The following is an 11,910-nucleotide window of genomic DNA, read 5'->3' on the forward strand; positions in this document are numbered from 1 at the left end:
AAGGACGTACGGTACCAAGCGGTGTTCCTGCTTCATTGTTACCTTGGAGCCTAATGCACTTGGTATCGGTTTGATTGGATGGTTTCTCTCAGTTCTCCAAAACAGAATAAGAGTTGACTATAACAATTTAGTTTACTGAACTGTTAGTTTTATTCTAGGAAAGCTACTATTTTCATCTCAACAGAACTTGAAGACTGGTATCAAAATGTATTGTGGAGATTATGTGAGTATAATTATCTCTGAAATCTTTCAAAACTTTTCATTGCTCTTGAGTTGTTGTCACACATGTTGGGACCCATTTCCCTCCACTGGTAGAAATTAATCTCAGGTAAAGTTAATTTTTTTGTGATTTGGGTCTAATTCTGGGGTTACTTACAGTACAAATGAAGTGTCTGAAATGAGGATTAAAATATAAAGAATTATCAGTTCCTGTCTCATAATTTGAGACCTTTCAAGACAAAATAGTTTGTCGTTTATCCCTTTGTGAGACTCTGTTTGTGGGTTTTCTATACTTGCAGGTAGCTGTTACACAAGACACACAATTGCACATTATCATGTAATTGGATATATATATAGACATATATATATAAAAAAATAAAAATGCAAGTTGTTCAGAAGATATGGATTCGTGCACTTTTTGGTGGGTTTATATTTTCACAAAACAGTCTGTAACATAAACTGAACAGCTTTATTATTTATAAGCACTTGGTTTTGTTCACAATGTGAAAAACAGCAAAGCAAAGAAATAGTACCTCTACAACGGCCATAACACAGGAAAAGCGATCAGTTATTGTTCCACATCAATAAATTAGAGCAATATATTAAATGGTTTCCTTAGCAGTCTTCAAGAAAATAACAGTTTATACTGCAATTTTAAATCTCCATTCTGAAAGTTACTATAGTTATTATTTCATGACAGCAAAAAACGAAATTGCTTTCTGCACCTGGCATACTGATAATTATGTTCACTAAGTACTTTCATATGCTTTTAATTATTATTAATAGGAATAATGATTCATTCCTCTCAAATGCTTTTTGTATGTGCATTCCTAATAACTTCACAGATCAATATAGAACTTTCTAAAGGATGAACATTTTTTTCTTATTTTATTTGAAAGTATAATTGCATTAATTATTCCAATCTCATCAGTAAAGTATTAAATTATATTGCATATATTTGTTTTTCTAAAGAAATATGTACTGAATGGGTTTTATTAATGTGTTTGGTTTTCTGCTATTTGGGATCTTCCATTCTTTACTAGACCACTTAAGAACTGAAAAGCGATTTTCTTCTTTATTTCTTATTTTCTCTTTTAATTACTATGTTATTAATCTATTCTGATAATTAAAGGAAGACAGGAAGAATAACTCCATCTGACAAAGCTAGTAGAACCATTTCAGCTGGGGAAGTCCATAAGTTCAGTTTCTTTTCTACCGATTTATTGAGACCAGTTGTATTTAAACAATTGACACCGCATCTGCATATAGCATGTTGCCTGCTATCAATGGTAATACATTACAAAATTACTTATAGAAGAAATTCTTTTGCTTTTAAGTCATTAAAATTGGTAATTATTATATTTGTAATAATACTGCAATAGTTTGACAGTATTATCAAAAAAATCTAATAGATTCCACATTAATTCTTAACTGTGGGAGTTGTTTACACCAGCTATTTTAGGCTTAATTTAATGTAATCGTTCTGCATTAGTCAGCCTTTAGGACCACTTGAGCAGAGAGGGATCTTAAGTTCCTAATTTTGATCCTCTGAATTGCACCAAAATTCTCCAAAATAAATGGTATGAATACCATCTCTCTATTCCCTCTGCTTCTAAACACATAAAGACACGCTGATTAGCCCTTTTTTCCCCCCATAATCACGGAAGTAAGAGAGCAGAGAAGCAACTGTAGATAATGGGGTGCTTATCGATCTCAGGAAAGACATCAAAACCCAATTACAGGTTTTCTCTGAAAAGTATTGCGATAGATTCTCAGGTTGGGTAAATTTTTATTCTTTATTCCCATTTCCATGTGTTGTGGGATGGAACGGGAGAGAAATTAGGGGTTTGTATGAACTAGCTCACTGGATCCGAACCAGTGGAGCAGACTTCCCTGCTGAGGCATCCAGACAGAATGGGGACAAGTAGTGCGGAGCCCACGCAAACGTTCTCCCCGGATGTCAGCTGGTTCCTCAAGATAAAATCGGTCATTGAGCAGTGGCAGTTTTCTCAGATGAGCCTCATCAACAAAACAGCAGAAAAATCACTCTTTCTAGCAAATCACAAGCAAGAAAGCAGGGCTTATGCAGGACTGAGTGGTGAGGCTGTCACATTAATGTCTTGTCTATTCTTCTTAAACACAACCTTAGCTTGAGGACAAGTCTTAGAAGCACACTTTAGACTTAAAGATCTTTTTCAAGGAATCCCAAAACATTAATATACCATTAATTCAGAAGCATAAGAAACATGAAAAAAAGAATTGGAACTATTACTTTCAAAATTTACTTAGTTCTTTAAGATGATCTCCTTTATATTTTATGTTACACAAATTAGTAATTACATATGTTATGTATGAACAACTGGATAGGATAGAGTTCCCCAAGATCAAGAATGAGATGTACAACATGTTAACAGCAGCACTTCTGCCAGATTCAGCAATGCAGGGCAACTTCATTATCAGAAATTACATACATAAAATGGTTCCCCATAGTACCATAGAGGTAAAACTACCAGAAATTAGATGAGATGACATCTGTGACCTCTATAAAATACTCGTACAGGGAAAAATGGGAGGCTGTGGAGAAAGAATTGTCTATGTTTAAAAGTACCCCTTCCATTACGATATCATATATTATTCAAATGAAGTGTAACACATGCAATAAACTCACAGTAAATCAAAATGAAATTTATATTTAATAAAGTTGCACACAAAGGGTATCTTTGCAAAAGTATAGCTAGCTCATAGCATGTAGTTAGCTAATAAAGCAAGCATTTTATTTTAGTAGATATTCCCTATGGGAAACATTCAGACTAAGGAGTCTGACTTTGATTGTTATCAGTGGAATGACTTACTGAACAAATATTATTAGAAGGTTGTTCATACTTTAGATTGCTTTTTCCATCACAAGAGTGAATTGCCTGAACTTTACACATCACAGTTGGATAAAAGCAGCCTCAGTTTTTACTGATACTTTTGTTGATGGCTTTGGTCAGGAAAAGCTGTAACTTCCTTGCTCTTGCACAGAAGGAAGGTAGAGTGCAAGTATCATTTTTCAGACTTACTACAAATTTTACAGTCCCTTTCCAATCTCTTCTGTTGTTTTGATTCATTGCACTAACACCACACAAACCTGTTCTGTCTGCACAGCTGTTCTGGAATCAGTTCCTTTCAAAAAAGTTAAATGAACATGTGCAAACACACACAGATATGTATGAAGTGCCCACCTGGACCACCTCTGTGGAAACAGATCTGTGTTTTTGTAGATGAGGGTATCTTGATGTCAGAAAGTGGATTAAAATCCTTAAAGTCAAAAATCACTGAATCACCTCTGGAGATTTTTTTGCCTTACCTTTAGATTCTTGGATACTTAATGGGAAAAAAACAAAATATTGTTGATTTTCTTCCTTCTGAACACTAGATATCCTTTTTGTTAGGATGTTGCAGAAGACAGACAGTATTAAAAGCATTTCTCCATGCTCACATACAGCAATTGGTCTAAACCAACTCATAAAAAAGCCAAATTGCTCCCAGAAATAACTTTCCTCAGCTGCTCTTTGAAGGCATTTTCTTTCTAGTGCAGAAAGCCCTGCCATGCACACCGTGCTTGCAAAGAACGCTTCAGCAAAATGGTGCATATGTAATGAAGGGTGCTAGAATCCACACATCACAATAAAAAGTCTTTTAAATTGTGGCATTCTTCATGTTCTTTCAGTGACCATACCAGGCATTCCCCCCCTGGTTTCGTAAGAAAATTTGGCTGCCCATCTGTCCCTTCCAGTAACTTTGAACTTGATAGTGAATTTCCATCTATCTGGCAGAGGAATGGCAATCTCTTCTCAAGTTTTGTAAAAATACTGCTCAACAGAGGTAAAAGAACCAAATTTTTTTTCCAGTTAAAAAATACAGCAGTTAAAACTCAACTGAGTAACTGAATGTGACATTGTTTGGCCAGCAAAACACCTATGTATGCACTTGTGAGGATGGATATTTTTGAGTGCAGACAACTTGAAGGAAAAGTTTAGTGTTACTGTATCCTGTCCACTGTGCCTAATGAATATATCTAAACACATGCAAACCTAGGAAGAGCCACAGAAGAATGCATGAGTTTTCACAAGGTTCATTATGAAGATTGTGGGAACATGCAGTGTGTTAATAATAAGGATATTCGAAGGATATCTGGTTAAGAGAGGAGTTAGGAGATGATCTAAGTTTAACCATCATCTTGTGTAAAACAAAGCTTTACTGACTTTCACAAAGTTATGTACATTTACACCAACTGAGGACCTAGCCCATATTTCTTCTGTATGCTCTTTAGATCAGTATTTCCTTAAGGCAATATTTAGATATTCCCTCCCCACCTTTTTTTTTTTTTTAATGAATGACTTATATTTACCATGAAAAGGCTGAATAATGAGCTGTCTGCACTGACTCTGATCCGGTTCCGGATACTTAGAAGTTCAGCTCTGCAGTTCCAATGTATGCTAATTCCCTTTGGAAAACTGTAACTACATTCAGATACTGGTGAAATGGTGTAGTGAACACCTTACTTACTATGGGATCTACCTGAGATTATTATAAATAAAACCTATTTAGGAAAGGAATCTTTTTAATGTGATTGTTTTATGACTGGTAAAGATAAATTGGCTTGCTGTAGCTTCCATAGAGTTCCATACAGACATTACCATTAGGCTCACTTAATATCCATAAACAACAACTTTACTTTCTGTGCAGGTATCAAAGTCTGCCACTCCTAATAGTCAAATCTTTTAGGCTCCACACTCATTATATCTTCTCTAGTTTCCCTTTTGAGAAATGAAAATGCATACATAAATTGCACATGAAGTTCACAGTGGTTTTATACCGGCAATGTACACAATTCTTACCAGCATGATAACTCAAGTAGTCACATTATGTACAGTGGACCCCAGTGATCACTGACACAAATGTCAAGTTTTGTGCCCAATCCTGCAAAAAAGTTTAGAATTCTTCAAAGTATATGTCTGGAATTGGTGTACAGCCTACAGGACTGAACGCCAGAGCATAATGCAAGTTTCTTTATCACTCAATCTCACGTCACTGAAATCAATGACTGTTTGAAAATGTTTACTTATTTTAAAAATGTTATTGGAGAAACTCCTGTTAACTTTTGGCTTTGAAAAAAATTATAGAATGATTAGATTGAATGGAGGGTTGGTTGGAACCCAACCTCCTTAACAAAGCAGGGTCAACACTGAATTCAGACCCAAGATAGTTAGAGAGTCACACAGTTCAGTTGCTAAAACCTCTGAGGACAGAGACCACAACTTCTTCAGGCAACTTCTTCTGCTGCTTGGTTATCCTCACAGTAAAAAAAGTCTTCTTCACATCCAGCCAGAACATTCCCTGTTTTGTTTTATGACTGTTGCCTTTCATTCTTCATGCACCTCAGTAAAGAGCCTGGCTCCATGTTCTTGATGCTCTTCCGATAAGTATTGCAGAGCAGCTGTTGGGTCCCCCCAGTGCTGTGTCTTCTCCAGGCTAAATCCAGTTCCCTCAGCCTCTCCTCACAGGGCAAGTGGTCCAGCCTTTTGACCACCTTGGAGACCCTCCACTGTCCATCAAAAGCTCTCCTTGCTTTCCTCATCAAGGTGTAAAACAGTTTTGCTCATTAAGGGCATGACCCAAAGCTCCCTGAAATCAACAAAAAGATCTCCATTGACATTAACCATGAGATTTGGATAAAATCCTAGTACTAAGAATGTTAAGTGATCCAAAAATGTCCCTGTTCTTCTCAACTTTCAAAAAGATTTCTGATTTACAGTTTTGTTTTACTTGTGTGGGTGGGCTGGAGAGTGTTCTATTCAGTGAACATACCCCTAACTCTTCCTCTGACATCAACAAGACAACCACAACACAACTTTCACTGCTGCGGATTTAGCTTTGCCATGAAGTGTAATTTCTGCTCACAGCAAACAGCAACATAATATTCATTTTAAGTGTGAAATTCAGGATCACAAAGTTGATGCAAGCATGAATCTTAGATCCTTTATTTTTCCCCCTCCCCATGTCTCGCCATCTTCCTGACTTGAGCAGTTTTGCATTTCGGCACCTATGTCAATTTGTTATTTTGTACTCAGTGAACCTCTGAATCACTTTTACTTGAAGAAGACAGACACAGAGCATACCTGGGTTTAGTCTGGGGAGACAATACTGCCTTGAATTTTAGTATTAAGTATACAATAGCTGGTTACAGATAAATAATTAAAATGGGACTTTCCTACAGAGGGAAACTGAGGTATACTAAACCAAGGGTCAGAGAAAGCAATAAGGACCTGGTCTGCCTTCCTTCCAGACAATGGCAATCATCCCTGACTCTTTAATATAAGCTGGTGGGGGTCTTAAAATAGCTTAATGATTAAAGACATACAGGAGAATTTGGGTATTTTAGTAGATTTACCTCTTTTAAAAGGTTTCACTGATAAAGCCAATTCCAGCATACTAAAGCTGAATTAACATTTAGAGTACTGACCAGAAGAGTTTACCTTTAAAAGAGCCTGCTTTTTACGCATCAAAGTAAATTATTCAGTCTGTAAATGAAAGGCTGGAATTTAACTTTTAGCATTATAAATTATAACTTGGAAGTGCTGAACTACAATTAAACAATAACGACTCTAATTGTCAAACTATTTCTTAAGAAAGGGAAAGATGACGTCAGTGCAACCCTAGCCTTCCACCCCCTCCCTGCCTCTTATGCCACTGTTCTGCTGTTCCTATTCTCCTGAATTCTTTTGTCTCTATTCTATAGCAGTCTAGTGCTTAAGGTGCAAAACATGCTCTGTACTGATTTTTGCCACAGTTTACTACTACTCTTGTTGAGGACATCCGTAATATTTTTTTACCTTGATTCTATCTAGGGTGGCTTCTGATAAAAGGATAGATTGAGGGTTTTTTTTAAATCCTCCGTAACCCCCACTTTTTTTTTTTTAAGATGTTCATCACAGTAATTCTTGATGCTCTGTCTCACAGCAGTTGCCACCTCATGTTTTCTATTTTGCAGAGGAAGCTGTAGTGATTTTGCAGGTTTTTATTCACTTTGATTTATGATGTGTTCTCTGGTCCTGTAAAACATTTTCAACCAATCTTCAGAAGGAGTTATTGTAATGTGATTGCTGCCTCAAAGCTGTTGGAATCTGATGATGGTACCAGTGCTATGGTCTTCCTGATAATTCATCCTGATCGATGGGGAGCTGTTGCTTGAATTACTCAGAACTCTGTTGGACATTTCATTCACTGGAGGGTATTTAAAGGTTTTTTTCTTCTCTATATAGGTAGCTTTTTTTCTTTCACATAAATTTCACTTGATGTTCAGGATCTTCTGGGGGATATTTGGAATATTTGAATGTATTTTTAAAAATAAATATTAAGTAAGGAAATCTCAACAGGGGAATGACTTAACTTCCCTGCAATGACCATCTTGAGGCATATAGAAGAAAAGTCATGAGATCATATTATTAATTTCCCTATGATTTTCAGAGCTTGGGGAGAAAACGATACGCAAGCAAAACAGAAATGGCCACAGACTCAAAACTGGTTGTCAGCATCCAATACTCTCTTACCAGCTTCTTTTAGATATTCTACCTATGCAGGGTGTAATATTTAGTATCAAATTTACTTATTTGAAGATAAGTGATTATACACAAGACTTTCAATCTAGCCGAGTAATACAAAATGTACTGAAAACACAATACAAATGTAATACCGATGTGATCCCTGTTACTGGTCTCTATGATATGCTCACTGTTACAATGTCACCAGGAAGTAATACATGGATTGAAGCCAGCTCAAACTCATTGCTCTCTTCCAAATTATTTTGCTAGTTGCTTAGTTTTTATACTCTATGTTGGGCTGAACCGTATGTTCATTCCCCTCCCGGCTAACTTGGGAAGACATTCACACCCTTTTAATGAACTCAGGTGTAAACATTTACACCACCAGCGCATCCATTCAACTGTTGATAGCTGTTTGTCTAAAACAAAGGCCACCCTCGGTCCCCTTTGAGTTGAGGTACGCCTTCTTCTTCGCAACAGTCACATCCTGCATTGTCCCCTGAGCTTCATGGGCACACCGCCCTTGCCCAGCTCCTCTGAGCCTTCTTCCATTACAGGGGTTTACTGGTCAGTCACAGCCGACTTCAGTGAAAATGAATGAAGTGAAACAGCAGTACCTGTAACTACACTCAGCTGTTCAACCAGCCCTAAAAATGCCCTGCTTCAAAACAAGCAGTAGAAATTCTCTAACCCAAGATAATGGAGAGGAACAACCTATTCCCAGGTAGTTGCGTGCTCCCTGCGCACAATTCAATCTGTTGTAATTTCATTCAGTTACCAAATGCCTCTACTGCTCTGCTCCCTCAATGTGTGCAGTACACTGCTGCTAGCTATGCATTTCCTAGGCACATTTAGGCATGCTAACCCTGTATAACTTTTGGGGGAAACATGGTTTTTCACCGTGGGCCCTAGGTTATGGAAGCAGAGCCCCAGCTTTCTCAAGGTGAACATAGTTTCTAAGTGTTTCCTCATTTTCTTGAAGAATGTCCGGCAAAAGAATGTTGTAACCACAGATTTACTACAGGATTGTAACAAATCTCTTCACGATTGTAGCAAATCTTCGCAAAACAAAATGCCTGCCACAACCTCCTGGCTTATCTCTCGCTACAGGAGACTGTTAGGAGCATTCAGCAACTCAACAACTCAGAACTACAGCAGCTCTTTCACGCCTTCACTCTCCCCATAAAACTGCACCAAAGGACATGAGAGCAGCCGCTTCCTCAGAAAAGCAGCCTCTTGGATTTCTGCGTTGCTTTTGAATCAAGTTTTTTCCTTCTCACCTGCTGTGTAGCATCTTGTCACCACAGGAGAGTAGTGCCACCTCCATCTTGGCACCAAGGCCCTGTCCTCTGTGACAAGCGTACGGGCTGCCCGCGCAGGATTTACTTCAGAGAGGCACAGACAGCACTGCAGCATCCAAGAATCGATCCCTGTCTCCACTGAACTGTCTACCAATAAATTTCCTCGGCTTTGCCTTCCACAGTAAATATCACACAGCATTCTTTAAGTTATTTGCTACTGGACAAAAACATAAAAAGGCTACAAGGCACAGCACGTGGTAGGCTATCGCTGTGTAATCACACTGGATTCAGACCCGAAATTACCAAACAGGTGGGATAAGTTTAATAAGTAATAAACTCCTGAAGATTTTGAAATTAAACACAAAAAGTGAACCAGGAATGCTTCTGCTGGCTTGTCAAAGACTGAAACTTATGAAAGTCATAACGGGATAAAACTGACATAGGTTGTGATGGATAAATCTTCCTAAAGGTTAAACCGCAAAGTAGCAAAGTACTTTTTTCAAGGGCCACAACATTGCAACAATAACTCTGTGAGCTATGCACACAGTAAGATGTCACTAGTTATGCAGAAATTCCTTCCGAGGATCCTGACAGCATGCACACTGTACATCCTAGATCTCAGTTCAGAGAACTGCTATATATTGGCAGAATGCTGAATTTGGAGTAGGGAAGTGATTGTGCCCCTGTACTCGGCACTGGTGAGGCCGCACCTTGAATACTGTGTTCAGTTTTGGGCCCCTCACTACAAGAAGGATGTTGAGTTGCTGGAGCGTGTCCAGAGAAGGGCTGGAGCACAAGTCTTATGAGGAGCAGCTGAGGGAACTGGGGTTGCTCAGTCTGGAGAAGAGGAGGCTGAGGGGAGACCTTATCGCTCTCTACAACTACCTGAAAGGGGCTTGTGGCGACGAGGGTGTTGGTCTCTTCTCCCATGTAACTAGTGATAGGACGAGAGGAAATGGCCTCAAGTTGCGCCAGGGGAGGTTTAGATTGGATATTAGGAAAAATTTCTTCACCGAGAGAGTGGTCAAGCATTGGAACAGGCTGCCCAGGGAGGTGGTGGAGTCACCATCTCTGGAAGTGTTCAAAAAACATGTGGATGTGGCACTCCAGGACATGTTTTAGTGGGCATGGTGGTGTTGGGTTGAGTGTTGGACTCAATGATCTTAAAGGTCTTTTTCAACCTTAATGATTCTGTGTGATTCTGTGAATTTGCTGAGAAACCACTCTGAAAATCCAAATATAAGGTACACTGAAAATCCTCATCAAAAATAACACTCTGGGACAAATGTCTTCTGTGGGATGGAAGACAAAGCCAAGTACAATGTATACACTATAAGAAAATTTTAATTACATTTTAATTTGTTTAAAAACAAACAAAAGGATGAGAGCTCTTTCCCACAAAGGACTTGCATTTTTAAAAAGTTGTATTTTACTATATTTTGTAAAAGTTTTTACCTGAACTTTCATATTTAATTTGGTTCTACTTAAAAGCATTGTGGTTTTAATTAGATCCTGGCTAGAAGATAAGCATTTACTAGATCAGGTTTAATCTACTGATGGTGAACCTCAAATAATGAGACAGTGAAAACTTTATAAAAAAAGTGTTCAGAAACTGCTGAACCAAGGGAGAGCTGAGCACATTCAAAAATTTATTCTTTTGCCTGAAAGATATATTACAAGGGCTGCGTTGAGTTTTTTGGTCAAATATTTACAAGCCTGTAAGTCTGTATATTCAAAACTGGTTTTGTTATGATCAATCCTTTCATTATGTTTTTGCAAATATGCATTCATGCAAAGCCCTTTTTTTTGTTCAGACTGTTTCATGAATAAAGTTATATATTCAGAAATTATTAATGCTTGCCTCCATTCTGACTGAGAGGCAATATCTACTTCGAAAACACTTTTACTCATTTTTCAATCCAAGTACTATGCAGGGATCCACCCTTTAAGCATCCACTAAGTTAGCCACTTATTTCTGATTTTAGTGCAAGCGTCGTAAATGCTGAAAAGATCAGTGACACACTGGTTCATTTTGTGACACTACAAACTTGAATGTGTGAAAGGAAATACCTTGAGCTAACTAATCTTTATGGGAATTCAACCTGTTCAAAGCTGATGCAGAGATGAAGAGCCAGCACTGGTATTTTAAATTAGGCTCAAATAAATGCACACATGTCCTACATTTTCTCTCCTCCCCACTGCCGTCCTTCTGACCAGCGACGGCTGTGACAGGTTCTGAGAGCGCTTAAACTGAACGCCAGATATGCTTATGCTTTCTACCTTTGGTTTCAAGTGCAGGCTCAAAGTCTTTGAATCTTGTATCTGTTACTTGCATCCATTTGCATCCTACTATTCTTTGTTATTAATCCCATCAAAATGTTTTCTGTTTTGGCAACCTTAACATAATATTTGGTGATGTGTTGGTTTTGGATTTGTTTTGTTTTTCCTCTCAAGACTGATGAGCTTTTTTACATCTCACATTTTGGGAAGCATGAATTACAGGGCCAGAAAGCTAAATTTCATTTTTTCCTAACTCATAGCATATGTCAATATATATTTTCGATTCTGCATTCTAACAGAGTCTTCTAGCACTTCTTTCCATAGTGATTTTGTTTATTAGTAAGCTTTGGGGTGATTTGTCCAGCTGACCAGCCACAGGGCTCAAGCATTTCTGACCCCTGAGCTGCAGAGAATGATGATTGAAGTAAGGCCAGCATTATTTTGATGTGCTAGCAAGGGGGGAAGAATGGAGCCACATGTACCTTCTGGCCAAGGTACTCGATTCCACACTGCTGTGAACGGCA

Source organism: Phaethon aethereus, assembly GCF_964289735.1.
Source record: "Phaethon aethereus genome assembly, chromosome: 4".
Classification (NCBI taxonomy): domain Eukaryota; kingdom Metazoa; phylum Chordata; class Aves; order Phaethontiformes; family Phaethontidae; genus Phaethon; species Phaethon aethereus.